The sequence below is a fragment of the Geospiza fortis genome, unplaced genomic scaffold (genome assembly GCF_000277835.1).
Source record: "Geospiza fortis unplaced genomic scaffold, GeoFor_1.0 scaffold255, whole genome shotgun sequence".
NCBI lineage: Eukaryota > Metazoa > Chordata > Aves > Passeriformes > Thraupidae > Geospiza > Geospiza fortis.
In genome coordinates, this window is record NW_005054497.1 from 595,016 (window position 1) to 603,397 (window position 8,382).

Below are 8,382 nucleotides of genomic sequence, written 5' to 3' on the forward strand. Positions count from 1 at the left end.
CAGGGTTCGTCAGCTGCGCCCCTCACGGGTTCTGCGTCTGAGCCTTTCTGCCGCCCTGAGCTTCCTTGTGTTGTGTGCCCGGAGTCCATCCCCCCATGGCTGCCCTGTCACAGAATTTGTTAGGAAAAGACCTCTGAGATCATGGAGTCCCAACCTATGGCGGAACACAACGCTGCCAGCCAGGCCATGGCACTGAGTGCCGCGTCCAGTCTTTAACGCCTCCAGGGATGGTGACTCCGCCACCTCCCCGGGCTGCACATTCCAATGGCTAATCACTCATTTTGTGAAGAAATTCATCCTAATATCCAACCTAAAGCTGTCCTGGCACAGCTTAAAGACAATGTCCTCCTGTCGTCACCTTCCCACTCCTCCTCGCTGACCGCCCCATCTTCGAATTAAGAGGCTTTTACCTCCCTTATCGTGGATCACACATCTTGCTGCAGCTGCTCAGTAGGAGTGTGCCCTGACCCTTTTTCACTGAAGATAAATTATTCACCTGGCATGGACATGGAAATGTCAGCAGAAAACATGATTTTTGTTTGACACTGTAAATGCAGAGGATACTTACCCAGTGCAGCTGTGACACCTGTGGTTCCTTTTCATGATTCTTGAGTTTCTCCTCATGCTACAGCTTGTGGATCTCATTAAACCTCACCCACGCCTTCCTACAGCTGTCCCCTGCGCCGTTTCACTGGCACACCTTTCTCAGTGAATGTGGAATTAGCAGAGACCCACTAGTTGCTGAGGTTCACTCCTTGCTATCCATGCACCGTCCCAAACACCCTTCACATACATGTTTTGAGTATAATCACAAATGCAGTTTGTTTTTTCCATATCTTCCAGTCCCATTGGGAGGCTGCTATAGGCTTGCCTGCCCAAATGAATAAGTCTTGGCACATTTCCAGTCTGTCCATATATACTGGCACCCCTTTAGACCTTTTTGCTCCTATGCAAATAGTGTTCATTACCTCGCATGAATGCCCTTCTTCTCTAGTGCTGTGCTTCTTGCATCTTCCATTATTTATAGGCAGCAGTCTTTTCTTCTTTCAGCCTTTATTTTGCCTTGCTAAACAAACCAACACTCCTAATTGTCCCTGATTAAAAAAATCTTTCCACAAATAAGTGTCTTATTTGCAAACACTATGGCATCAGTGTGCAGCAGAATCTAAAAATACAATATCAAATAATACTTTTCTGAAGAAATTCTCAAGAGTGGACACTCTGGCAAACAAACATCTCTGCACTGTTCTCAGATAAACATGGGTTGGAGCAGTCTGAGGTCCAGCATCAGAACTTGCTCACACACCAGGCAGAAAATTAGGACTTGCCAGATGGGACTTGTCATTCATTCATAATCTATGAACCAGCCTGTTCAGTGGTAAGAAAGAACAGGCTTTATTTCCTTCAAGAGAAACTAGGTTTAGCTATCACTGGTAAACAACAGAAAAATTCCTTTAATCAAGCAGTAGGGAATGCAGGAAAACACCAGAAGACAAAATAGCCAATATGGAGCTCAAAGTCATTGGCAGAAAATAGAGAGAATTACCATTAAGTCCTTTCTTTCTCCTGCCATCCCAAAGGAAGAAAAGTCATGTACAATTTGAACCCTTAAAATAATACAGAATTACTGCAATCTAAACATGCTTTCTGCTTTACTTGTGGGTCTGTGAGATTTATATGGTGCAGCTCCATCTGTCCTTGGTCCATTTCCAAATGTGGCTCCATCCATTGCTGGTGTGTTTCAAATGACACAGCATAGCACATGATGCTCAGCCTGGGGGCCGACAGAACAGGGGTGGCTGCCCTGTTAGTGTACAAAAGGATTTGTAAATAACACTGACATATGCTAATTATTACTATTAAAAAGAGGAAAATCATGATTCTTAATCTGTGCAATAAATTTCTTGTAAAATGTATTTTTATACAGTGTACTCTGACAAATGAAATGGAGATTCCTTGGAGTGTATAACTGTTTAAATCAATGCAGTATATATGTGACTAATGTCCTTCCCTTTTTCTCTCTACAGAGCCAATAATTTCTTCATCATTTCGATCCAGACTTATCGAGGTCCTGCTAGAAATAAATAGAATACTTAGTTTCTCATCTTGTCAAGGAATTATGTCTGTCTTCCAGGAACCAGTGGATAGTAAATATATCTTATCTTTTTACCACTCTAAGGAGCCAAAGAAAGTCAATCCTTTTCAGGAAATTAGATATAAAAATGAGGCCTGTTTTTTGTATAGTGGTGGGGGTACAGCTCTTACCAATGGAATTTTCATTCCTTTTCATTCATTGGAGTTATATTTTTCTTAATAAATAAGTAAAACTATTTCTGCAGGAACTTATGGGAAGAAAAATCAACTGATCTTTCACAGTGTGAAGGCACAAAGAAAAAGAGAAGGAAATAAAGGAATGCCATGTGAAACCAGCAGAACAATGAGCCAGCTCTGCCCGTTCAACAGCTTTATATTTGATGCCAGACTTTTGCATTCAAAAATTATGAATCACACCCTTCACTGTCTCCTCCCCTCACACGATGTGGTTTAAGATGTCTTCTTGCCAGGCATAAGCTAATGAAAAGAAATTCTTTCTGTAACAACAAATAACACAATACAAAGCACTGGGGGAGCAGTTTTTGCTGGCTTGCAGTTTTCATGGGAGTTGAGAACTTCTGCACTGGAGCCAGTCATTTTTCTTCTAACATGGCAAGAAGAACATTTTTACTTTCCCAGGTTTTCCTTCAGAAAGTTTTAAAGTGTAATGACCGTTTTCAGGGGTGCATTTTTAGAAGGTTATAAATGTTTGCACTAGCACTTTAATAAGAGTGGAGTACTTTTTAACTAATAAGAACACTTGCCAAAGTGGTTTTTATCTCTGGCTTCTTTACAATACCAATACAATCAGAAATGTAAAATATTGTCATTGAAAGTGCTGATCCCACTGTAGTCCACTGTGTAGCTCCATTCTGTAATTGTCGGAGAATATTTCCTAAAACTTTCTTTCTACTGAGAAACTGAGTTCATAATTCTGATTCCAAAGGAAAGATGAGCAAAGTGCTTCCTTGATGCACAGAAAAATCCTGTCAGTTAGAGAAGAATTACTACTTTTCATGTTGTAATTTCCTTTTAATCATCGTTTAAAAACTCGAAAGTTGATGCTCACCCATCTAGCACTTGCAAACACATTCAATTTGTAGCATGGTAATTAAAATACAGTAGTGTAGTATTCCTTGTAGTGTAGATTTCCTTTCAAAAGGTGGTTTTTGCCAGAAAAAAATCCAGTCTTCCACTAATAAGCTGAAGAACTGTCATGATTCTGAGAGTCATTTCCCACCTAGTAGTAGGGTTACATGGGAATCCACAGAGAGGAGAAGCAAATGTATGGCCTAACACATGATGCTATGCATCATAATTTCTGGGCTATGGTTCCAGTTAGAATTAATTCTTCCCTATGACTTCAGACAAAGGGGAAGAAGAACCTTGGGGAAGAGACAAGGTGACAGCCCTTGCAGAGCTTCTTGAGGACATCTCCTTCCCCTAGCCCACCTTCCTTTTTTCCTCTCCTGGATCCTGGAGGATGTCTGGCACAGGTCTGACTCTCTGGGTTTTGTCTATGTCGAAGTCATGCTGTAGGAAATTCCCCTCTTCCCAGGCCCCCCAGCAAGACCCCTATAATAAGGGAATCCTGCACCACACAAGAGCAGTAAGAATATAATATCCATCCTTTCTGTGATTCTGAAGTGAAGAGCAAATTGTGCTCTCAAATCCTCTTGAATATCCTAGTATGCCAGAGAACTGGCCTGGAAAAAGGCAATTTCACCTCCAGACAGTGAATAGAAGGGCAGATCTGTAGTCTGGCAAAATGCTGCAGTTTGGATTAATCTGTACTTTCTATTACAAACGTTACATAATCAAAAACATTTTGATGGGCAGCATTTTGGATATGTTCTCTAAGCCAAACCAAAGGTGATTATACTGCTTTTGTCAGCTCCTATGATAATCACAGAGGCAATTTAGACTGACATTATCCAGTAAAGGAATATATTTATGTCAGGAACAAGACGGGTTTCTTGAGTGAGTAACCCAATGTGTGACATGGATTGAAATTAGCAATGCTCAGAGCACAGGTCTCTCTCCTAATAGTCTGGATAGGAAATTCATAACCAACTCCCCCGTGGCAGCAGCTCTCTGGCCACAGAGAGCAATGCACAACTTTCCCAGGCATTGTCCTGGGAAAGGCTGTGAGAAGACCAGAGAAAAGAATGATAAACAATTCTTATCTTCACTTGCTGCACCTGTTGCTGTGAACACATGGAATGTGTTATGGAGATTTGTTTACCAAAGGATGGTTTTTTAATTGGCCAATGGTGATTGTGTTTGGATTCAAGGACCAATTGGGTCCACCTGTATTGTGAGTGTCTGTAAGGGCGATGGGTTTCTTAATAAGGATAGAATAATAAAGTGATTGATCAGCCTTCTGAGAATCATGGAGTCAATGCTAATTATTACCTGGCTGAGGGCCTGTGGCAACATCACCTAGACTAAAACAATGCCAGACCCCATAGCCATTATAGTGTAACTTTTACCTGGGATTTTGTTTTCTGTTACCAAAAGGATTCATTTATTACTCTGCCTTGACAAGTGTAGTTAGGGGAAAATCCTTAAAGTGGATGCTTGCTGGGGGAAAATAGTACAGAAGCTCTCTTATGAGGAGCAACTGAAGGAAAAATTCTCACAGAAATCAAAGCTAGAGGGAAGAACACAAACATTAGAAGTTAATGGCTGGACTCGATGATCTTAGAGGTCTTTTTTCAACCTTAATGATTCTATGATTATGGGGAGAAAGAACTAAAATAAGATGAGTGAGAAATGGCAGACAACAAGGGAGGATAACAAAGAAACAGGGGAAAAGAAAGAGGATATGTTTAAATGGACAAGTTGTGAAACAAGGAATGAGATAAAAACCGTATTTCGTTAGCAGCAAAAGACAGTTGTCAAGTGGATTCAGTTTCAGAAAAAGATCTCTGGGTGGTTGAACTCTGCTTTTTTTCCAAGGCTGTGGAAGTTAAGAAATATTTGCGTTTCATGCACTCTCAAAAGATTTATTGTCTTCAGTTGGTATAATATTGCATTTGTATCTCCAAATCACAGAAAGTTTCTCAGGGCTGTTCATTTAGGTCTCCTAACTGATTTACATAGGAGAAGGAGAATTAGACTTTTCTCTTTTGTGTTTCAAGGTAAAATACCCCTTTTTCATTCTTTATCCCTATGGTGCAGATGTACTATTTGCAGATATAAAAATTCTGAAATTAAGCAAAGGGCGTGAGAGTACTTAAGTGCTGCTATGTTAATTTAAACCAGGATATTACTCTCAGTATCTGGGACTTGCTTGCAACTACAACATAGTGCAAATGGAGTAATCACATAATTACATCAGCAATTTCACCAGCCAAATTGTATTGCATTTTATAGTTTTGTAATATTTTCTGCACAATTGAAAAATTAAGACATTCTTGTTGAGAAACCATTTTTCACTAACCAAAAAAAAGTGTTCTATCAGCTCTAGCTTTTTTTTAAAGACTCCAGAAGCTGTAAGCTTAACAGGTGATAATTTTCTGACCTCTTGACATCATATTATAAATAAATAAATAAAACTACAGGACACACATAAAATAAATTATTTATAAGGAAGGCCAAGAATGCTACCTACAAAATCACCTGAAAGTTTTTAAAACCAAAATAGGTGCTTCAAATTAAATGTAGTCTATATGCTTTGCTAAATAGGGAAAGGATATGATAAGGATACGAAATGGGTTTTTTACATGAGTTCACAGTTTTTTCACTTTCTATATCAGTTCTTTAAAAAAAAAACCAACCATACAGTATAATGAAATCCTTTCTGCAAAAGTAGCATATTTACACTAGAGGGTGCTACTTAGACAGGATTTTAGGCTGCTCAGTGTCTTTGGAAAGCCCTTTTTCAACATTTGGAAAAAAATGCACATCTGAAATAAGAAACAGATGTTTCTTATGGGACAAATTCTACTGAAATTTAAATAAACATAACTGAAATTTTATTTTCTACACACATACCAAGAGGGACACTGGTCCCTCATGTCATCTCAGCTTCAGTACAAACTACATGTATAATTGCACTGAGGATGTGTTAGAGATGAGTAAATATCCTTAATATTTCAATCTGTTTCTGCTTAACAAACTAATATGACACAGAAAATAGACTAATTAAAGGAGTATAAAACTAAGACCATGTCTTTTCATTAATGAGAAGGACTGAAGCATCTGATGGAGTAAAACTTAAATTAGCAGTCTACAGTACAAACATAGTACATACATACATAGTACATACATAGAATGCCTGGGTGAGATATGACAAAGGGTTGCTTCACCTTAAAATAAAGCATGAAAGAAGGCAAAGGGATTTGAAATGGCCAAGAAGTTATTTAAAATAATACTTCCTTAATTCTTCCCATGGTGATGAGATTTGTGAGAGCTCTGAACGTGTCTCTCTATATCTCCAGGGCCTTTGGCTGCCTCAGGTCAGAGATGGTGCAGATCTTGGGCCATGAAGGTAGCTGCTGCTCCCTAACAGCTGTTTGCAAGCAGCTTGGTTTAAGCACCTTATTTTCTTACATGTCTAATCCAGAAATCTCTTTTGAACTTGGCAGGTCTGTAACAAGGTAAGAGAGTGTTTGTCCTGCTGTCTCCCCATCTCAGAGATGCTGCAACTCCAACTCTAGGACTCTACTAACGCCATGATGAGGAGGTAGCCAGGGAATCTCCAAAACCAGCCAGGAGGTGGAGGCGAATGAAGTCTGAAAATACCTCTGGTTTGTTTTACGCTTTCCCCCAACACTATTGAACACTTTCCATTGGCTGAATTTGCCACTGATACCACTTGGAATGTGTTATTCCTCACAGAATAAATAAAATAGCCTCAACTGTTTTATAGCCCCATTTAACCTCACAAACTATGTGGGAATCTGCAAAGTAAAGCTCAATAGCAGTGCCAGGCATGTACTTGGAAACTGGAAAAAGAGATTGAGTTTATACCTTGGGTTCTGCCCCTCACTGAGTCAGTGTTTCTCCTTGAAAACAGGTTTTACCAGAAGACCACTTTCCCCAGGTCAGGAAAAGTCCCTTCTGCTCTACAGATCTTGTCTTGAGGATCTGATGTCCCATGAAATGAAATGCTTTGATGAAGAACTACATCATCCCTCTTTCCACAGCTATTGCATCACTGCCCCCTAATGTTAGCTGGAAGGGTTCCCTGCTCCCAGCGCTGCAGAGTGCTGGGCCCAGCATATAGGTGACAGATGCCTCCAAAACTCCATGTACTCACACTTACTACTGCACAAGTAGTAAGTTTCTTGTAAAAATCTGCTAAGGAGGTGTTTTGTGTTTTTTGGATATCCCCTTCTTGTTTTATAAGTCTGTTGTGTAGCTTGGACTAGCAAAAAATAGGGGATCAAATAAACAAAGTGGAAGAGGAAAAAATAAGAAAGTGAATGGCAATAGAGAGAGGAACATGGTGTTTTTTTCAGGTTGGTTAAGAAATAAGTGAATTGCTCACCTGAGAAGCCAAAAACAATGATGCACTACTAGGAAAACTTTGCTTTTCAACTGAAATTATCCCAGCACCACAAAAGAGTTGACCAACTTCAAAAGGCACAAGGCACAAATGTATAATAGACTGTCATTTTTTGTGGCCTTTGGTTTAACCCCAGCCAGCAGTCAAGCCCCATGCAGCTGGTCACTCACTCCCCCACCAGTGGGATCAGGGAGAGAATGGGAAGTCTAAAAGCTAAAAAAACTTGTGGGTTGAGATAAAGGCAGCTTGATAGAAAAAGCAAAAGCTGCACGCACAAGCAAAGCAAAACAAGGGATTAATTCAGTGCTTCCCATGGGCAGGCAGGTGTTCAGCCAGCTCCAAGAGAGCAGGGCCCCACCACACATAGCAGTGACTTGGAAAGACAAATGCCATCACTCCAAACATCCCCCTCTTCCTCCTTCTTCCCCCCCCCTTTATATACTGAGCATGATGTCACATGGTCTGGAATGTCCCTTTGGTCAGTTTGGGTCACCTGTCCTGGTTCCATCTCTTCCTAATCTCCCATGCACTTCCCGGCCAGCGTGGCAGTAGGAAAAGCAGAAAAGGTCTCAGCTCTGTGTGAGCCCAGCTCAGCAATAACAAAACCTCTCTATATTATCAACCATGTGTTCACCACAAATCCAAAACACAGCCCCACACCAGCCACTGTGAGGAAAATTAACTCTAGCCCAGCCAGAACCAGCGCAGGGCAGATTGTCTTGTGCTGCCTGACCTGGTATTTGTGTTGCCACAGCAAGGCACCTGTGATTTAT